This window comes from Crassostrea angulata, chromosome 2, assembly GCF_025612915.1.
Source record: "Crassostrea angulata isolate pt1a10 chromosome 2, ASM2561291v2, whole genome shotgun sequence".
Taxonomy (NCBI): Eukaryota; Metazoa; Mollusca; class Bivalvia; order Ostreida; family Ostreidae; genus Magallana; species Magallana angulata.
Window position 1 is genome coordinate 65229648 of NC_069112.1, and position 21017 is coordinate 65250664.

At 33.2% G+C, this 21017-nt stretch overlaps 2 pseudogenes; one reads left to right on the forward strand and one right to left on the reverse strand.

The window, feature by feature from the left end:
* LOC128174709 (uncharacterized) overlaps window positions 1-21017 on the forward strand; it is a 115746-nt pseudogene that overhangs the window by 44479 nt on the left and 50250 nt on the right.
* On the reverse strand, window positions 737-19478 carry LOC128172688 (uncharacterized; annotated as a pseudogene).

Genomic DNA, 21017 nt, shown 5'->3' on the forward strand with positions numbered 1-21017 from the left:
GAGCCCATCAGGTTCCTCGCTTCGGAATAGGGCACCGTTCGGTTCGTGCTTGTTCACCTTTCAGCGATGTGAGGAACTTATAAATATCGGGGTATGACGACACACGAAAACCGTCTATGCAAACCCTCAAGAAAGGGTCATGTGCCAAGACACGCTCATATATTGACAAGCATTCGATGGAATAGCGAGGTTCCTTCCTTTCAAAGACACTTTGCCGCTTTTAATACTACTCTTGTATCTGCCGATGAAACATCTTTCAAAATATTCCATGTAGTTCTGAAGACCGTGAGTTTTACTTTCGATTAGTTGACTTTCGATGACTTGTCGCATTCGGCGAGTTGTCTTTTGATGAGATGCCCGGCACCGCCCGCAGGGTGTAAGGGAATCTTTGGAGATGTCCGAAATAACAAGTGACAATTAGCACACGTCTTCACAACAATGGTTTCGATAGTTTCGAATGTTCCGTTATAATTAGTTATTTAATTAACATTAATAATCATACATAATATTTATGCTTCCGTTTTAAAAGGTGCTATAATTACGATAGGGAAGTGGTTATTTAGGCCCCACTCATGCACACATCTATTACAAACATATGTAATGGCGGCATACACGGAGATTGCAAATACATAGTGAATATTCACGGTGGCTTAATGTTCACGGAAAATTGTCAAACTGTGAACATAGTTAAAATAAAAACACCATAATATTTTTAATGTCTACAGTACTGAACTTTGACAGAAAATATTTAATTTTTAAAAATTCAAATTCTGAGTAAACGTTATCCTAAATCTATGACTTGTGCTATGATAAGGATTAAAGGGAGAATCCAAACACGTCAACTTCACAAAGAGTGAGATACTGAGTTGTCTTGGAGATCTTTACGAATCTCCCCTGTGGTGACGTCGGACAGTCGATGACGACCAGCTGTGACAGAGTACCGGGACCAGCAAAGAAACCACAGGGAGTGTTGACATCAGATTCTGTCAGCCCTACAGTGACGGTAACATCTCGCAGCCGGAATGACACATCTTAAATTAGTCAAATAATAGATGTCAATGAAAGAATTGAAAAAAGAAAACTAATGAAGAGAACTGCATTATTTTAAAATAAAAATTACATTTATACATTACTTATATAAAATATGAACTTCTTCAAAACGAAAACAATTGCGATCATTTCTTTATAACCTTTATTTGATATCACAACATATTAAATGAAGATAACATTAAAACAAAAGAAATGTCTACACCCAAGATATTTCAATTTTGCAATGTCAACCCCTCTGTACGCCTACCCGTTCCGTACTCATCCATTCCTCTGTTGAGTATTCTGACAGACTTGATGGAATACACAGCCTGCAGATCCACCATCCACCACGGATTGGTGTCGCCATCACCTGTGTGTGCACAGTTGTCTAGGATAAGGTCTGTACCTCTGTTACCATCTACTGCAAACTCGGCCCCATGTGTTGAATACGTTGACGATTGTTCAGCAGGTTTACCAAATGCAAGTTCCAATGGAACTGTAACTGATAAGCACGTTGTAGTGTTAATATTAATACATGTAAAAAAAAAATTACAATATACATGTATACATTGTAAATAATTTGATAAAAAATGCCGTTTACTTGACTGTTAATTAGAATGTGCTTTTCAATGTGTAGATGACGCATCCCTAAGTATGCGTCTGTATATTGTTTTACAAAATAAGACTGTTCACTCCCTCCACTCGAAAATTATACTAAATTTAACATAGGTTTTTGAATTTCTCTCTAATTTCAAGTAGAATGGTAAATCGTAATCATCCATTATACCAGTGATATAACGGCCTATTATGAGGTATTCACACATAGTGTTCTCGTTGGGCCACTGATTTTCAGATCAGGTGATATAAAATTTCCCGTTATGAAAATAAATCCGTAAATATGTATATACCACCTCAAACTGGGTGATAATATCGGTTAAAATGTAGTAAAAACCTAGGTATCATTTTCGATCAACACCTTACTATGGACAGACATGTATCCTGGATCGTCAAGTCGTGTCATTTTCGGATATGCAACATTGGGCACGACGCTCCACGCAATTGAAACCTGCATATTTTGTTAACGCGATAATCACTATCAGACTGGACTATGGACATTGCCTTCTATATATTGTTATTTCCCGTCCTTGCGCGGAATATTATTTTGTGGTATATAAAAAAATTTATCGTTTGAAAAATTCAATACATACCTTACTGTGCTATTTTCTGTGCTTAATTTTATTTATGTTGAAGTAGCCATTCACCGTTAATATTTTTAATCGATTTCTTTAAAAAAAACTTTTTGTAAACTTCATGCTTCATTAAAAATTTATTTCTTGTCGCTATACTGTTTGTTTTTGCTGGCGCTGTGAATATGGTTCAGTAATTGCGTATTTTGAAAAAAAAAATTTCATTTTTAAATGCGTTATTTAAGGTGCCTCAGTACTCCTTGCAATTTTATTTAATTCAGCGGAAAAGTAATTAATAGCAAAAGACAACATGATAAATATTAATATGTAATTTTCGACAAATTATTCACAAAATATGATCAAAAGCCTCAGAAACTTGTGAATTAAGCGGTTCACTAGTCCGATTCTTTATCCGTTGAGCTGTGACGTTATTCAATCAGTTTGATTGTTACAAAAACCTTAACAAAATAGTTTAAATCAACATATTGTGAAATAGTGTCTTAAAAATGTATAATCCTTGGTGTAATGAGCTACGTTGAAAAAACCCAATTAACCATTTAACCCCTCACCTTCACAAACAATGTCGTATTTCTACTCTCCGTTTGATTGACAGTTCAGCCGTCCTGAACCAGACTCGGAGTATCCGTCAGTACACGAGGCGTGTATCCTCCTGTGTATACCAATGGCGTCCTCACGTCGTGTTGTATTCAGGTTTATTCTTTTTTGATCGGGTATTCCACAGTCTTATGATAAAGACACGTTTTAAAACCAGTAAGTGTTAACTATAGATAAATCAAATCAATATCCTTGGTAAAAACGTATACCTAACGAAGATCAAAAGTATAATCGTATTCCATATGCTGCTTGATTACATATCGACGCTAGGAATATTAAAGGATAGATTATGAGAGGACTTAAAAGAATTTACGACAATGTTATCCATAAGTCCCGTTTTTATATATACATGTTTAATATACATGTACCCATTTATATTGAAGAAATGTTGTTTGTTCATGTTATTCTAATATTCAGCTAAAGATAAACTACGTTTTTTTAAAAAAAAAATGACATATATTAAGTTTTTATGCTACTCATATAAATATTAATGTGTACGTTAAAAAGAGAAAATTGGTGATATTACCGGACAAAACACATTCAAAGAATTTATCCTCAGAATATCTTTTGTGTTTACATGTCTCGTTGAGTTGACAGTTCGAGTTTGAACAAGCTCCAGCAAGACCCTACAATAAATGATATTCATTAACGTAATATATAATATGTAATAATTAGCTTATTGTAATATTTAAACATATTAAAGGTCTGATTGCAATCTAAAGGTGCCATCCTACTTGCTTTTGTTTTAGAATGTGTATGTTACAGTGTTTCATAGGTTTTAGAGTGATTGTACTTGATAAATGTTTTTCTAACACGTGTCATTTCTTGTAGGATCGTCGATGTCAGTAGATGCGCCCGCGGTCTGAATTTCCCTATCACTATTGATAACATTTATAAAAATTGCTCAGCCCTCAAAGTTTAAGTCCACGTAATCATAACGTAAAAAAGTGATCCTTGTGAAATAAGAACAATTTTTTTGAAATATATCTCTTTTCTGGAAAAAAGTTTTTTGACGGCTGTTCTCATTCTGTTAAGCCCATTTAGACTAGCAGCCACTATGACCGTTACAGGAGCACGTTAAATAACAGTATCAGTTTTATAACGAGTTGATGAATGCTGTTTACGGCCTGAAAAAAAAATTCATGTGTAACACCGATGTAATCAAACAGCCACCTTGTATAAGTATTATGGTATGTGACCTGTACACAATAAATAATTCTATCTTTATATTATAACGGTTATATTATATAAATAGTGCCTGTTTGGGAGGGTAACCGTTGAAATTGACACCCTAAGGAAACCAGTCAACCCAAACAGGCACTATTTTTTTTGTTACACTGAATGTCTTTATTTAAGAGAATGTGTTACTGCTTTTATATAGAAATGACGAGAATTCTACGGCGGACCGTACACGCATGTAACAATTTGTTGTGTTACCCGTTGCTAGGTGTGTTGCTATTGCTAAGGGTTATAGAACAGATTATCAACTGCGCCTAAACCAATCAGATTTCAGTATTTAGCATGAAAGTATAATAATATAAAATATCTCTTGTCTAAGTGACATTTACTGCCCTTTAAGTATGAAATTCTCAGAGAATTTAGTTTATGCAATTATCATTTTTAAAATGATAGAATATTTTAGTAATATCAGAATAAAGAAATTGTTCTACTACTTATTTTCATCATATCAAGTATTTTTTTTTCGATTTAAAGTGGTTTTAAACAATATCTTTTTTTTACTGAATAATGTTTTTCATGGCAGAGATAATCATTATGTGAAAACTTTTGGACATAGCAGAAAAACGTTTCTTTATCTTTGGTAATTACATTAAAGAATTTAAATTAAAAAAGTCATTAATTTGTTTAATTTTGCTTGGTTGTCAATTATTTTTAGTTAAATAACTGGTTAAGGTTTAATGATTTTAATGTAGAATCTTTACAAATCGCTACAACTATGCCTTTTAAATATATGGAACGAATGTTCACTAGGTACAAGGAAGTTATCATGTTGGGGAAGAATAAATTTAAATAAACATAATTTGATGAGACCATTTACCCAGACTGTCTGTTTATTAATAAATAAAATATTCTAACTGTTGGTAAATCACAACTCTAAAATGTTTACCTTAGGCCAGTGCTCCTTTTCACTGTACACCCATCCAGCATTGTCCATGTACATTGTCTCCGCTGTCGTCTTATTTTCGTAATTGAGTTCACAGTAATTAGCCCCTTTGAAATAGTTGACAGATTTACACCGTGGTGTTACTAGACATTCTATCACACAGTCCAGGAAACTGAGTTCTGTGAATGACTGGATCAGTTTCCTGTCCAGTCTGTGTCCTCGCTGAAGTTGAGAGAAGCCCGGCTTTAGGCTTCCATAACACGGCACAAGAAAACTGTATATAAACCACGGATATCTGAAGATTAGCATTGTACTGTAGGAGAAAATTTCAGGAGAAATAAAACTCCTTTAAAATCGGGACCCGTTAGAATTTAAATGGAGTATATATTTAACAGTCAGGATGTTTTGACTAATGAGCAATAAAAAGCATTATAACCATAAAAAATATTTGATAATTAATTTGAAAACATAAAAGAACAACGTTACTTGCAATAGTTATAGTCGGTCAACCATATCGGTGAGTTAAAGGCAATTAAAGAAATGCGTCAATAAAGCATACATAATACATAGAGATCACTGATGCAGCAATACAGTTTCTTTTAGATCAGTAATACAGCTACATTAAAAGGTATAGAGCATCAGTTTCTCAAATGGATTTAACATTGTATTTAACTGAGGTTTACCGTTATGTATTTAGTGAATTGCATGTGTCACATTCATATTTATGTTCAGAAAACTAAGTAAGTAGCTAACATTTATTACTTATTAGGTTAGTTACTGACCGACTGCAGAAATATATCTGGTTGATCAATATCATAGACGGTGACGCTTCACCTAGTATGTGTTTTTTTTCCCCAGTATTCAAGTGAGACACTTATTCACAAAAAGCGATGACCTACGAAATCCGAAAAATTAGGTGGCCTTATATCTCGTCGAGATATTACCGAATGAAACTGTTAAGTTGGTGAGAAAATATTTGACATTAAAATGTGGCTGGATTTTACGATTTCTTTTTATCACCGGGGCCAAGCCCGTTTTAACATTAATTTCAATGTAATCAGAAATAAAGAAAGGAGTCGAACTCTGACCCAGATAAAAAAAAACTACCAGATCGCTTCAAAAGCCTAATAAATCAATTATTTTTTAACACCTTAATTACAGTTGAAACCCAAGTAAATTAGTGCGCCCAGTAAACAAATAAGATAATTCAGTGCGCCCAGTAAAACAAATAAGATAATTCAGTGCGCCCAGACTTACAGATTTATATAAAGATGATGATTTCTAGTTAAAAAACTGAATTAAAGTAATAACTGAAATCCATCATTTTTTGGATAATGATGAAAAACAGTCATAACTTTTTTTAAAGTTTATTTTAACATATAAATTGACCTCTGATAAATGAATATCACTGTACTTCATCTTTTTTTTTTAATCAAAATTGTAAGTCTGAAGTTAGCAGAAATGACAATAATCAGTTACTTTTTAATATGATGGATTTCAATCACACACTGATTGGTAAAATCGCCGTCCCTGGCACTTCCCTATAAGCGTGTTTTACTGTATACTGATGAGTTCTTTTTACTTTGGATTTATTTCCTTATATATACATTTTAACTTGATTTTGTCTTGGTTTAAATGCAATGTACAAACCTTTGGATTTTAGAGTTGTTTATCTGTTATATTGGACATGGATCTAATTGGAATTGATTATTGTTTTGGCGGGGACCATCACCACTGACGGTGTTTGTTCTTGAAGAATTGTTGGTGCGAAGATATGCCAATGGTGGGATCTGGTTTTGCCCTTATTCTTCATTCAAGACGACTATGTCAGTAAATGAGAAGCACTTGCAGACTATTAGACAAGAAATGAATTCATTTTGTTGAAGTTTGCGACTTTGCAGGATGGAACTGTGAAAATAGGACAGAACGCTGGTAAGTAGATTTTTCATTCACTGAGATTCAATTAGTATGAACCGTATTTGAATTTTTATATTTTTATGTTGGTCTATTCTTTTTGGTAATCAAAGGTGTATTGTTAATTTTAAGTTGTTTGGTTTTGTGATTCTGTTTTATTCAATGACATTGTTTTGTTGGTTAAAGATTTCAAATCTCACATTAAGACTGTCATATCATGGTTTTGAAAGGCACTTTTGTGGTTTGCTGAAATTCAATACAGGTTTACAAAATTTACAAAACAGAAGTGTTTGGTATGAAATATGTTCTGTAAATTTGTTTGGGAGGAAACAAATAGCCATTTTTTACAGGAATAACCCTAAGATCGTAACGGTTGGTTCGCCAGCTTTGTTCCAGATCGAATCGATAATTTTGTGGATTATAGATCGGTTCGGTGTGGAGTTTCCTCTCAATTATACTTTGAACACTGTACATCTCAATTTGTCCTTTTTCCAAAATCTTCGGAACAATACGAATTATGTTGTCATGTGATACTTTTAATAAGGCTTTAGCTAGCACAGCATTCTATTTTGATAAGTGCATCCATCACTGTACACGGTGACTTCTTCGATTCTCTCATCAAGATTATCTACATGTACATAACCATTTACACATGAGGCAAATGCATTTGCTGTTAAATCTCCCTCCGCTTCATGCCAAAGGTAACATGCCACATCTTTTGACAAATCAAATACTGTAAAATAAGGACAACCCAATTTCGTCTTGTACTACTCAGAGCTTGCTTTCAACGCTGTTGCAGCCGGGAAGATGACAAAAACAACATGTGGATAACCATCTCACGTGTTCTGAAAAAACATTGATATGAGCATTGGAACAAGACCAAGGTAGATATTAAAGACTTTCTACCGGTTTCAAAAAATGACGATTCAGTTCAGGAATTCTAGAAATGATCCTAGCAAGTGTCCGTTTCAAAGATAAGCGAGCAGGCAGAGATTATGAGAGGAAAGTGATCTTGTGACCCAATAAGAACCTGTAGTGTCAGCAATATTGATAAACAGTTAGGATGTCTATTGGAAAAGAATTGAAAAGAGCTGTATCCAGAGAACGAAAAGGAACACTGCCAGCGCAGATTTTTTTCGATTGCCTTTTTCTCGCACTGATGTTCCAAAAGATCATTATATTTTCTGATAAAACATAACTAGCATATCTTTTCCTCATCATGTTTGTTTATAAGCATAACAAATGCAGCCGGTTAAAATATGTTATACTACACTTACATATTCACAGGTAACTAACAAATCGCGCTTCACCAAAAGTCAACTAAGTTTGGAAAGAAAACATAAAATCATTCTATAAAGTTAATTTCGATGGGAAGAAAATGTTCAAAACCAACACAATTTACGTCATTATTACGTGATAAAAAGTCGTTATTACGAGATAAAAAGTTGTTATTACGACTTTTCAAAGTCGTTATTAACAGATAAAACGTCGATATTACGCGATATTGCTTTTTATATACCGTTAAATAGGGAAGCCCATTTAAGACCTACTCAACAAATAAACACAGTAAATGATACATGTAAATACAAACAGAAATATCAGATTTTCCAATCCATTAAACATCATTTGAAAACAATCGAACAAAGAAAAACCATGAAATATTATTGCCAAATAATATGTTTTATGTCATGACTCTAGTTCTATTTTTAGAAATTCTAATTTAAGTTCCGTTTTTTAATGGTTATTTTAGCTAATTTGTCCATCCTGTACCTATTAATAAATGCCTGTGCTTGTAACTTGTTATTAGCCAATGAAATGAGAGTATTTCGATCACTTTTGTTTTTACTGAAGTGTGAGAAGGACGTGTTTTCGTAACCTAAGATATTGATCGCTTTGTAAAGTTAAATTCCCGGCCATGTGGTTTCCGATAGTTTGAGAAGTATTGGACGCGGGAGGATTTGCTTTGGAATGTTGTTATTTAGTTAAAGTAAGTGTTAAAATAGGTGTGCAGTGTAAGTTTTTACCATCAGCGCCCGGGGTATGTACTGATAATTTGTAAACAGTCAAAATGGCGGATCGAACGTCAGCGTGCAAAACAATTGGAACGATTTATTTTACAAAACCCTGTGTATAAAAACTTGGGTCTCGATGAAAAAAAAAATGAGTGTGTGTTTTCGGGGCCAAGCGGTTTGTCTATTTACGGACTTGCTTACTCGTCCAGATTGAGCGCGTTTTCGACAGTTCCTTCTTTATTTGTTCTTGTTGTTGTAGGGGGTAACGATGCGACAACTTGACCAGCACAGGTCATTGTACAAGATATTTTTTCATTTGCGAACTATTTGATACATGGATATGGTGTAAAATCCGTGATCTTCATTTGTTAACTGTTGCGCCGCGACCCTCGGAAATCACCGGTTGGATATAACGAGGAGGCCATCAGTATTAACAAACACTTGGAATATTTGACAAGTTTGGGGGAGCATGTCCATTTCTGGAAACATAAAGGATTTTGGACTAATTTTGCATACCTTTGACGCAATGAAGGACACCTTGGTGTAGATTAGGATGGATGTTATCCAGCACCCATGGTCAAATACTTGATATAGATAGCTAGAAGTAATCAACATGATCAGTTTGATGTAAAATAATTAAAGAAGTACTGTATTTTTACAAAATATAGAATATTTTGAATCTGTACACCATAATTTCATCATTATAAACCGTCAACAAATTTAAATTTGAAATAAATTTGGGGAAAGCCGTTCGTAAACTCCTTGTCTAGTTTTATGTTTTTAACGTAATTATTAAAAGTTAATGTATCTTCTTTTTTTTCTTCAGAATACTGAGTAGGGCTCTTCAAAGAGCATTAACACATAAACAAAGAAAGAGTGGTAATAAAAATAATTTAATGCGACTGAAAAAAATTGAATGTCATCATAACTTGCTATTGAGGTCGCATTATAACGTAACCTTGTTTATAAATCAAGCCGTCTTCCTAGCTACTATTATGCAACATCAGTAGATCGAGGTCAGTTAATGGAGCATCTTCTTATGATCGAAGTCAGTTCATCGAGGTCAACTGCATAACTGAATGAATCTTTCGATAGATATTCTTACGCGTGAGACAAAATGTGCATTCTTGAATTAACAGGTCGAACTGTATTTAATGTTTTGCATTTCTAAAGGTAAATGAATTGAAATAAATCTGAGTAAAATGTTATATAAATATTAAACCAAATCTTCAAGTTTTTACAAGAACTACTTATGCAAGCGGAATGTGTGCGCACGTGGAAGCATTTGCTGGATGCCTCATATAGACACAACAGTGTTCGGCCGAAGCCGATCAGAAAAACTCAAGGCAGTAAATTAAAATTAGTTTGTGAAAGAAAAATTTAAAAAGATTGTTGAAAAAATTTTTAATGAGTATAACTTGAGTGATTTCTAAGAAAATGAGTATGCATACCTAACATGGTAAATTTTTGTTTACATAAGCATTAGGAAAAACATTTTGGAAATATTCTATGAAAATTTTTTAAGAATATTCGATTCAATCGGTACAGTTAATGTACAGTGATTTTATAATGCACACTTTCTTTTTTCCGCTAGTATATTTCCGCTGAATTGAACAAATGAAATTTTAGTTACAGAGTTCCGAAGACACACCTCCCCTGCCTACAGTGAATTGTATACAAAAAACTCTGTCTCCTATATGAATTGGTACAATTACCAAGTACTCGACTAAAATCTTTTAGTTTTGTATTGAACATAAATGTATTAAGGTATTCGATTTAAATACAATAAAACGAAAGGTCCTATATTCTTAATCATGAAATCCTTATGAATATGTTATTGATTGCGGTCGAACTAATTGCACCTTGAATTTTGCATTGAAGTCTATGGGGAACGTATCTTTTATTAAGATATTGTAAACAGTATCTTTAAATTCGTAAAATTTACTTGGTTAATACATGCATAAACTATCTCTTTATCAAAATATGGAATAAAATGAATCATATACCGCATGTATTTTGACGAATTTAATTTTTTTTTCATAGAGAGGAGATCATTCTACAAATTTAAGGTGCAAAATGAGCGACTACTTTTATGTTGTCAGTCATGTGAATTTGGTTTTTTCGATCCTGTTATTTAGCAATTCCTGTTTAACTAGTTCTAAATGAATCAAAATTGGTCAATATCCCTTCATTATACATTGAATAACTTAAAACGGCTACATAATTGTGATATAAATATAATGTAATGGTATAAAACTAATTAGACTACTACAGTGGACTTTCTTACTGGAGAGCGTCACACACAGATCGTCAGTGGAGCATGACAGGCATTCATCTGGAACGTGGTCAGTCTACAAGAAATAAGGATGGATGAGTTTTGGGGGGAAAGGTAAGAGAGGGGCTTTGTTCAGATAATCAGGTACGCTAAATCTATCGAAAAGATGTCCGAACGCTCTCGAACTCTTGCTCTTATGGCTCATTCTTCTTCTGAAAATGAGTTTCATATATATTCCCAAAGTAAATGTACCTCTACTTTGAGATGGTCTCTAAAAAGAACCAGGCGGTCGATTTTCTTGAAACTTCGTAAATAAACTAGAATTGGTTTAAATGACATATGGTTAAAAAATAATTAAGTTTTGCTATCGTAGTTTTTCCGCAAAAAAACCCCAAATCGGCATTCTTATGTACATTACACCACTGAACGTGTCTTGTGTAAAGAAGTTCGCTAAGTGCATGCGTTCCCCTTCTTGCGTCCGCCATTGTATTGTGTGTTCTTCAATCAGCATATGAAACATTAATAATTTATAACATTTAAAATATCGGAATCGACTAGTCAAAGCATATAAACTTACATTATGGTAATGACATGAACTAGAAATTGTATAATTACAGTAATTCCCATTTCCTAAACTAAATCTTAGACATAAATATAAGGGATAAAGTCAACCTTTTTCCGCTTAATTTAGCAAAAAATGTATAAAACTCAGGTTTGTTTAATGTGTAAAAGACACTTTGAATAGAAGATTCAAAGAGAGAGAGAGAGAGAGAGAGAGAGAGAGAGAGAGAGAGAGAGAATTGATTGCATGTACCTGTTCGTGTTCAATTCTAACATACTCAGATTTTGATTCCGTTTCCTTAATGACCGACACGAGATCACACAGTAGTTCCTGTTTCTGATAGTTGACTCCTCGACATAGCTTGGGTCTGTGTCTACATTCCCGGACACACTGTTGTTGTCCAATCATCCCCACTACCCGCACAAAGGGACCACGATACCTCTCACCATGAACAACGGCAGCTGTCGATCTTTCGAATAATGATACCAAACAAAACAATACTGTTGTAAATGTCACGACATTCCAAGATTTACTAACCAGAGAGCCAACCATTCTTTGCGCGTTCTAAAAAATGAGAACAGTTTTAAAAAACTGTTTTCTTTGCTTTGCTGACGATTTAGTAAATGCCCACAGCGTATTATCTTATAACTGGTAACTGATATTGATTTCTTTCTTCGTGGCTTTTGCGCAATAAATTATATATATATATATATATATATATATATATATATATATATATATATATATATATATATATATATATATATATATCCAAATCACAAAAGTATTTTCTCAGTGTCCGGTAAAAATATAATAAAAGAAAAAAAGCAACACTAACTGCAAAACATAAGCGCTTTCATTGTTAAAAATTTTCAGATTAAGATTTTTAACAATGAAAGCGCTTATGTTTTGCAGTTAGTGTTGCTTTTTTTCTTTTATTATATATATATATATATATATATATATATATATATATATATATATATATATATATATATATAGGTAAATCCAGAAAAAATTCACAGTGGTCGGATAAGATATAGAAAACTTAAATGAATAAAAACACAAAGTCCGAGTAAAACATAAGCGCTTTCATTTTCATCTTCAGATGTTTTACAACTAACCAAGGTAACGCCGTTATTGTGACGTCATAATAACGTTAGCAAAGTCTCTGGTGTTGACGTCACAATTTTGGCGTATTTTTAAGCATAACACATATCAATGAAATAAAAACAATGTAATTTAACACAAACATTGAAATGGTACACGGATGTTATAATAAACTGTTCAATTTAGGTTTATATATTCTTATAAAATGTTTTTCTTTTTCTCGTGTTTCAGAAGTATTACACTCGCACATTTTATAAAAAGGGAAAACAGTAAAAGATTTCTTTCCACATACGTCCAGATGTTCACTGAGTTTTATTTTACGATATTCCGGTGAATTAATATGTTGTTTATGTATCCGGATTCGTTCCCGTAATGCATTTCCTGTTTCACCAATATAAAGTTCTCCACAACCAGAACATGTGATAACATAAATTAAGTTTCTGGTTTGGCATGACATGTTATTGTTGATAGTGAACTCTTTTCCACTAAAGTTAAATTTGTGTCCTGTTTTGATATACGGGCAGGTACCACACCGCGGATCTTGGCATTTGGTTACTTTGTAATCTGTTTTTTCTGTGAAATTTGACTTGGTGAGAATTCTTCTTAGATTCTTTGGTTGTCTTTTACTGATAATAAACTTCTGTTTTTCAAATATTTTAGAAAAGGTTTCATCCGTCTTCAAGACTTCGTTAAGATGTTTGACTGTACGAGTAACGTTTGGATTTCTCGGGTTATATGTTGTTACTAATGGGATTATGCATTGAGTTTTGTTCCGTTGAATGGGATTAAGTAAATCTTTTCTATCTAATTTTTTACATTTCTCAATGGCGTCATCGATAATTTTTTCTGGATAATTTCGTTTCATCAGGAACTGCTTCAGTTGATGTAACCTCTGTATTTTTACAGTCTCACTGTTGACTATGGTACATATCTTTCTTGCTAAATTATAAGGTATAGCTCTTTTTGTATGCCGTGGATGACACGAGTTAAAATGTAAATACTGATGTGTATCAGTCGGTTTGTAAAATATATCGGTCATGATGACTTCGTCCTGTTTAGTCAGTAGAATATCCAAGTACGAAATACGGTCAAGGCTTTCTTCCGCTGTAAATTTAATGTCTGGATTAAGTTCATTTAATATTTCTTTAAAAGTTTTCAGGTTGTTATCTCCTAAATTCCAGACTATAAAGCAATCGTCGAGGTATCTGTTCCAGTTAGTTAAGATATATTTTCCAGTGTCCTTCTCAAATGTCTGGTTAACTTTTTTGTACATCGTTTCCTCCAAATATCCTAGGGCTAACGTCGCATATGTTGGAGCCATTTTTGTCCCCATGGCGGTTCCCTTGATTTGTCTAAAGTGTTTACCATTGAATGTGAAAGTAATGTTCGTAAGAACAATTTCCACAGCTTCTAAAATAAAATCTTTTAGGAAACGGTTGTTTATTTTCTCTGGATTCTTATTTACCCAATACTTAATTGCTTCAAGTCCCAGAGAATTGGATATGTTACTATATAAATTGATAACATCCAGTGTAACAAATTTGCTGTTTTCCTCAATTTTTTCTGGTAAATGACGGAGGAAATCCAGGTCATCTTGAACGTAGCTTTTGACTTCACTACGGAATGGTTTTAAAAGAGTGTCTAATAAACTGCTGAGTCTTTGAGTTGGTGCTGAAGGTCCGCCTACTATTGGTCGGAAAAAGATATCACTTGGATTTGGACAATGGATGTACTCCGAACGTTGGGTTTTTATTGCCTCCTTGATTTGTTCTGATTTGTGTATTTTTGGAAGACCGTAAAAGTTGCTCTCTCTAAATTCAAAATTTGTTAAGTAGTCTTCCTCCTTATCTGTTGAATTGGATGTTGTTTTGTGTCGTTTCAACAGATTTTTTATTTTATATATATATATATATATATATATATATATATATATATATATATATATATATATATATATAAGGAAGTGTTCTATAATACATTGCAATTGTCGTTAAACGGTTCGGAATATTAGATCAGGAAGCACACGACCTGAAATTCTCTATATATTCTCTATATTCTCTATATTCTCGCATATCTACCCGCTTAAAATTTACAAACAAAGTACTAGTAAGCCTTACAGTTTCCAATCAGGTAAAATATATTTTTTTTACTGAAGACCAAGTACCGAAATTTACTCAAAATACATGCATGCATGTAATTTTTTAATTCAATTTAATTGATTGTTACAAGCTGAATGGAAGTCAAAAGCTTTTCAAGGAAAAAAGTAATTCAATAGCCAATGATCAATAGGAAATAAAACCCCCCGTTTAGATATAAGTCGCTGTGGCGCAGTGGAAGTAAGGAGATGTTGTACATGAAGGCCCTGGGTTCTCGTCTAGGGCGTTTTGAATTTTTTTTTCATTTTATTTTTTAGAGGAAAAACCGTTTATAATACCTCTTCCGTCTTAGAATCATTGAAATTTGCGACAGAATATACATTATTTACTTATCTATTGTACATGTTCATGTATAATCAAATTCACTTGTTAAAATCACTGCGTTGTGCGTCTAGACATGCTTGTATTTCTTTGCATTTATCTAATTAAAATCTATTGTTGGTTAAACCTCAGAAAAACCCTAGAACTAACATATGGTATACAAGATATACACAGCAGGTGTATTTTTTTCCAGTCGCACGACTATTATATAAATACTTTGCAAATATTTTGAATATCCATGTATTTGACCATTGATCACAGCTAATTAAATTCATAAAGTTAATAGGCTACATTTTGTTGGTAAATTAAGCACAATATCAAATAAAGTTGTTTTTTAATGGCTTAAAGGTGGCTTAAAGAAGTTTAAACATTAAGGACCTAAAAGTTGTCCTTAAAGGTGGCTTAAAGATAGTCTTTAAGCTACCTTAATTTACCATTAAGCTATCTTTACGTTTTCATTAAGCCCCCTTTAGCAGCACATACAGCTTTAAGGTGGTTTAAAGATAGTCTTTACGCTATCTTTAAGGAGAACTTGAAGATAGTCAAAATCCTGTGAAAGTACATTTCAAGTAAAAACACAACAGTCAACATTTCTTTGAAATGCTTTCCAGTCAATTGTTTCGATAAAGTAAGAATAAACAACCTTCGAAGAAATTCTAATTCTTGATCGTTATATTTCAGTAAGCAGAGACCATTTAAATTCAGATTGCTTCATGGTAGTCTTCTGAATCTTTATTGATTTACGAGAATTGGTACTTTGTGAGACAATTAATTACCCTCTCCTTCCACATCAAAAACCTGTTACTTATAATTCTAAGTACCAGTGTAATTACCTGATCTAATTATTATTCTATATAGTAAAACATAGCCTTTTTCAAAGTTTTGATGTTCAGCCAATAACGTTTAATCAACATTGAAACTTGATAGTTCCATTTATAATTCAGGGATGTGTTAAACAAAATAACTTACGACCAAACTAATGAATGGCAATTAATAACCAGCTAATCACGGAATTATTCTACTGGCTTAAAATATAATCATGGGACTTGAAATATTTGTAAATAAATGGTTTTATGTCAATATTGTTCTTTAAAGATTATTTTACGAGTCTGTAAATATTTACGACTTTGTCGTAAGTTCTTTTGTAAAATGCAGTCAACGGCTCCTTTGTTTACAACCCGTGCTTCATGGTAATTTATTTTAATTGATATACAGGAATGGTGCATTTTGAAATGAATGTTTTATAAGTCAGACAAATTGTTTAGTCAAAATTCAGCAAAAGTTTTGGGGGTTTTTTGTTGGTTTTTTTTTTAACAGCAATCCCTTGATTCATTTGGATAGATTTTCACGAAATGTAAACACTTTTATTGCCATGGTAATGAAAGTCGGCAATGTTTAAATCTAGTATTAACCATTTTAGAAGGGACGCTTTATCACGATCATTTTAATCCTCTCTTGCTTTACAAAAGACACTTATTTAGTTATATAAATTAACGGGTCGGTTTCTTGCATGTCGTTTCGGTGTAAAACTTACAAAAAATAAATAAGAAATTGTTAGTCTTATAAACATAAGTATAATGGTTTTAAGAATGACATTATGATAGCCCTGGCAAAATGCACTAATTCAAATCAAGCTGTTTTTATTTTCCACTTTAATTTTCCCGGATTACCACGAGATACTAGTTCATACTCAATAAAGAACAGCAGCAATTAATTATTCAAATGTTAAAATGACTGATTTATTTTATGATATGATATTTAATGAATCAAAACAGATAACAAAAAAATTAGTAATGAACAAAATGCAAGGTAAATATAGTGGATTACTATTTAGCTTAAATTACAACGGTTGTCAATGGCAACCGCGCACTTCGTCCAAGACCCAAGAGAGATAATTTTAAATAATATCACAGTTTCACTACATTGATTTTTTTTAAAACCCAGAGTTCTAATATGACATTATTTTCAAACAAAGTTATTAATGCATGATGCACGACAACAGACGGAAACACACAATTCTATTTAACTCCTGTAACAGAGTCATCAAAAGAAAAAATCGCAAAAAAGCGTTAAATCGAAGAGTCACGATCAGGAATAAACCCCCTTTTGTGTAATTACTAAAAGTGTCATCTTTACTGTCTGTTTAGAAGATAATCACCGTAGAAGTTTAATAGCTCACCTTTAATAGCTCTAGTGAACTTTTCCGATCACTTTTCGACCGCCGTCCGTCTGTCCCTTCATTTTTACGAGATCGAGGATACTATTTCTTATCTTTTCGGATTGAAATAATAAAAGGTGAGAACAAAAAGGATCTTCATTATTTTCTGTTTTATGTGTACATCAGGTGTAATTGGGGGGGGGGGGGGGTTGCGAGCGTGGAGATTTTTTTTGTGACGATGGGGATTGTGATTGGCAGGGGAATGGGTTGTATGATAGAGGTATCAGCAGTAAAATTTTTAAGGATTGGACATTCTGGGGTTAGGGTGATTGTACAATAGTCGGGTTTGTATATTGACGAGATAAGTCTTTCATGTAATGGCAACTTCATTCTAGTAAAAACACCAATCATCATCTACTTATATGATGCAGCACGTGTAAGTAGATTTTAAGATCTTCTATATTAATTAACGTTAAATACTTTCATCTTCATTTCATTTGTTTTAACATCTTAGTTTCCAAAGTATGAATGTGAAAGGTGCATATTCTTTGAAGTACTCTATATTATATAAATATACACTGATCTGCACTGAAAAAGAACATGTTTTATTTAACTTATTGCATGGACCCTGAGGTCCTCGCAGAAAATATATAAGCGAGGTTAAACCGGATGCTATGGGGAAAATTCAGCCTGCGCATGATCTAGCCTGTTTCCTGTGCGTAATGGGTTGCTCAGGGAACCAGGCAAGCACAGGTTTATCTGAATCGGGATCGGGATTCCATGCCATATGCACATATAAGTTCAAAGGCGCTGTAATTTGTAATTGTAAAGTTGTCGGTAAACATTACAGAAACAAAGTATTCCTTTTAAAAAAAATGATCGGCATGTGATAAACTGTCAGTATTATGAAATAAGATAATGTTATGCCGAAACTACAGCATGCATCAAATAGCATAATTTATAATGTTTTGTTGTTTTCCGAAAACACATGTAGCTTAACTTTACTTTTATAGATGGTGAGGCTAGAGTACTTCCCGATTAAAATTATTGCGTGGACCCTGAGGTCCACGCAGAAAATATATAAGCGAGGTTAAACCGGATGCTATGGGGAAAATTCAGCCTGCGCATGAGCTAGCCTGGTTTAAATCTCAAGAATGATGCATAAAAATATGAAATTGATTTACACATTTATAGTATAGCTGTCACTGCATAACGTAGTTACATGTTACAGAGTAGTGCGAAGTGTAATGTGTACGCAAAAAGTAGAATTCGCCGAATGCCTGATACTATACATGCAATCTTCATTAATATAGATCATAATTATTTTAGAAGTATGAACCCTTTAAATTCTGAGATTAAAAGTCAACTATACATATATATACGTAATACAACGTACAAATTTAGTGGTTAAAACAGGGGGCTAGAGTCGGTGGAATCTGTGATAATTTTAAAGCTTTCACGTTTTCGTTGGAAACACATGCAAATGGGCCACGTATTGCAGTCCTTTTTTAAAGGACAACAACTTGTTAAATTTAATAACTGAGCATACTTCAACCACCTGTAGCACAAAACCACACAAAATCCCACACCACCTCCTCCACCCGGCATGACTCTGAATCAACCACAGAAACCCTTGCCACTTTCTCCATGCCACATGACTCGACCACAACAACACACATCACCTCCAATCTATCCGTTGTAGTAACTATTTGTATTGTCAGACATTTTTATTTAGATGAAGCACACAGTTATAATTATTATTTCTTTATAAACGTACACTGATCGTTCAGTGTGTAACTGTACAATAGTCACTGTAAAAAGGATGTTTTATTTATGTGACATTAAGTCAAATAATAAATGTGATATTCTGGCACACTTCAACTACCTACAGCGCAAGAACCCACACCACCATCACCAGTCCACTTGATTCTGACTCAACCACAAGAAACCTCTTTACCTCCTCTCCTAGCAGCTTCACTGATGTTGATAGCGACCATCCAAGCCCAGTTATGACCATTGTTATCATTGTCTGTACCAAGATACATATATATATATTTATTTGAACGATTTTTAATAAAAATACACATACTTGTGACAGAAGTGCAATTAAAATCGATGAAAGGAAGAATTCCTAAAATAACTTCATTCACACATTATCTTTTTCCCTCGTGAAAATTCACAGGAACGAGATCAGATTTCCTACGGAGATTTATAATGGAGAATGTTGACATCCTTTCTGCATTCGGAAGTACTCGGGACACCTCGCGCAATTTTTCAACGTTATCATCCGGGCGTCTTCATCTCCTTGGCAATGGAACCCCCCTAGACTTTTTATTTTTAGCCGTGTATTGATACCCGACAATCTAGAGGGGCGTGTCAAACGGGAAAATCTTTTGATTTTTTTGTGATCGGCTTCGGCCGATCACTATTGTGTCCATATGAGGCATCCGGCAAATGCTTCCACGTGCGCACACATTCCGCTTGCATAAGTAGTTCATATAAAAACTTGAAGTTTGGTTTAGTATTTATATAACATTTTACTCAGTTTTATTTCAATTCATTTACCATAAGAGATGCAAACATACATAAAATACAGTTCGACCTGTTAATTCAAGAATGCACATTTTGTCTCACGCGTAATAATTTCGATCGAAAGGTTCATTCAGTAATGCAGTTGACCTCGATGAACTGACCTCAATCATAAGAAGATGCTCCATTAACTGACCTCGATCTATTGATGTTGCATAATAGTAGCTGGGAAGACGGTTTGATTTATAAACAAGGTTACGTTATAATGCGGCCTCAATAGCAAGTTATGATGGCATTCAATGTTTTTCAGTCGCATTAAATTATTTTAATACAACTCATTCTTTGTATACGTGTTCATGCTCTTTTAGAGCCCTACTCAGTATTCTGAAGAAGATACGTTAACATTTAATAATTACATTAAAAAATATTAAACTAGACAAGGAGTTAACGAACGGCTTTCCCCAAATTTATTTCAAAATTAAATTTGTTGACGATTTATAATGATGAAATTATGGTGTACAGATTCAAAATATTTTATTTTTTTAAAATTAAATACAATACTTTTTAAATTATTTTACATCAAACTAATCATGTTGATTGCTTCTTGCTATCAATATATCATTATTGCCGATCATTCCTTTAAAAGGAATACTTGTTTTTACATACTATTGAATGAACATCGTCTGAACCAAGAGGTATTTATAAATATCGAATAATTTAAGGAAATATGCGGCAAAAATATCTTGGGACGGACTATAGTAAGTATTAAGTCTGCAATTAAAAAATACAATGATTTTTTTTAAATTATTGTAATGATTGTGAGTGATAAAAGAAAAAAAATTGTTATTTAATCATTCATTTTACTCCACATGGTGAAAAACATTTATTTTATACGGCATTTCAAGATCAAATCCCCAACGATTGAAGTCTATGCATATTGTAGATTGTTAACTGTACAAACTGGTGCATACTATATTTAGAATGTAATGCGTGCTTTTTACGCTGTAGTCAAGTGAGCATCTTAATA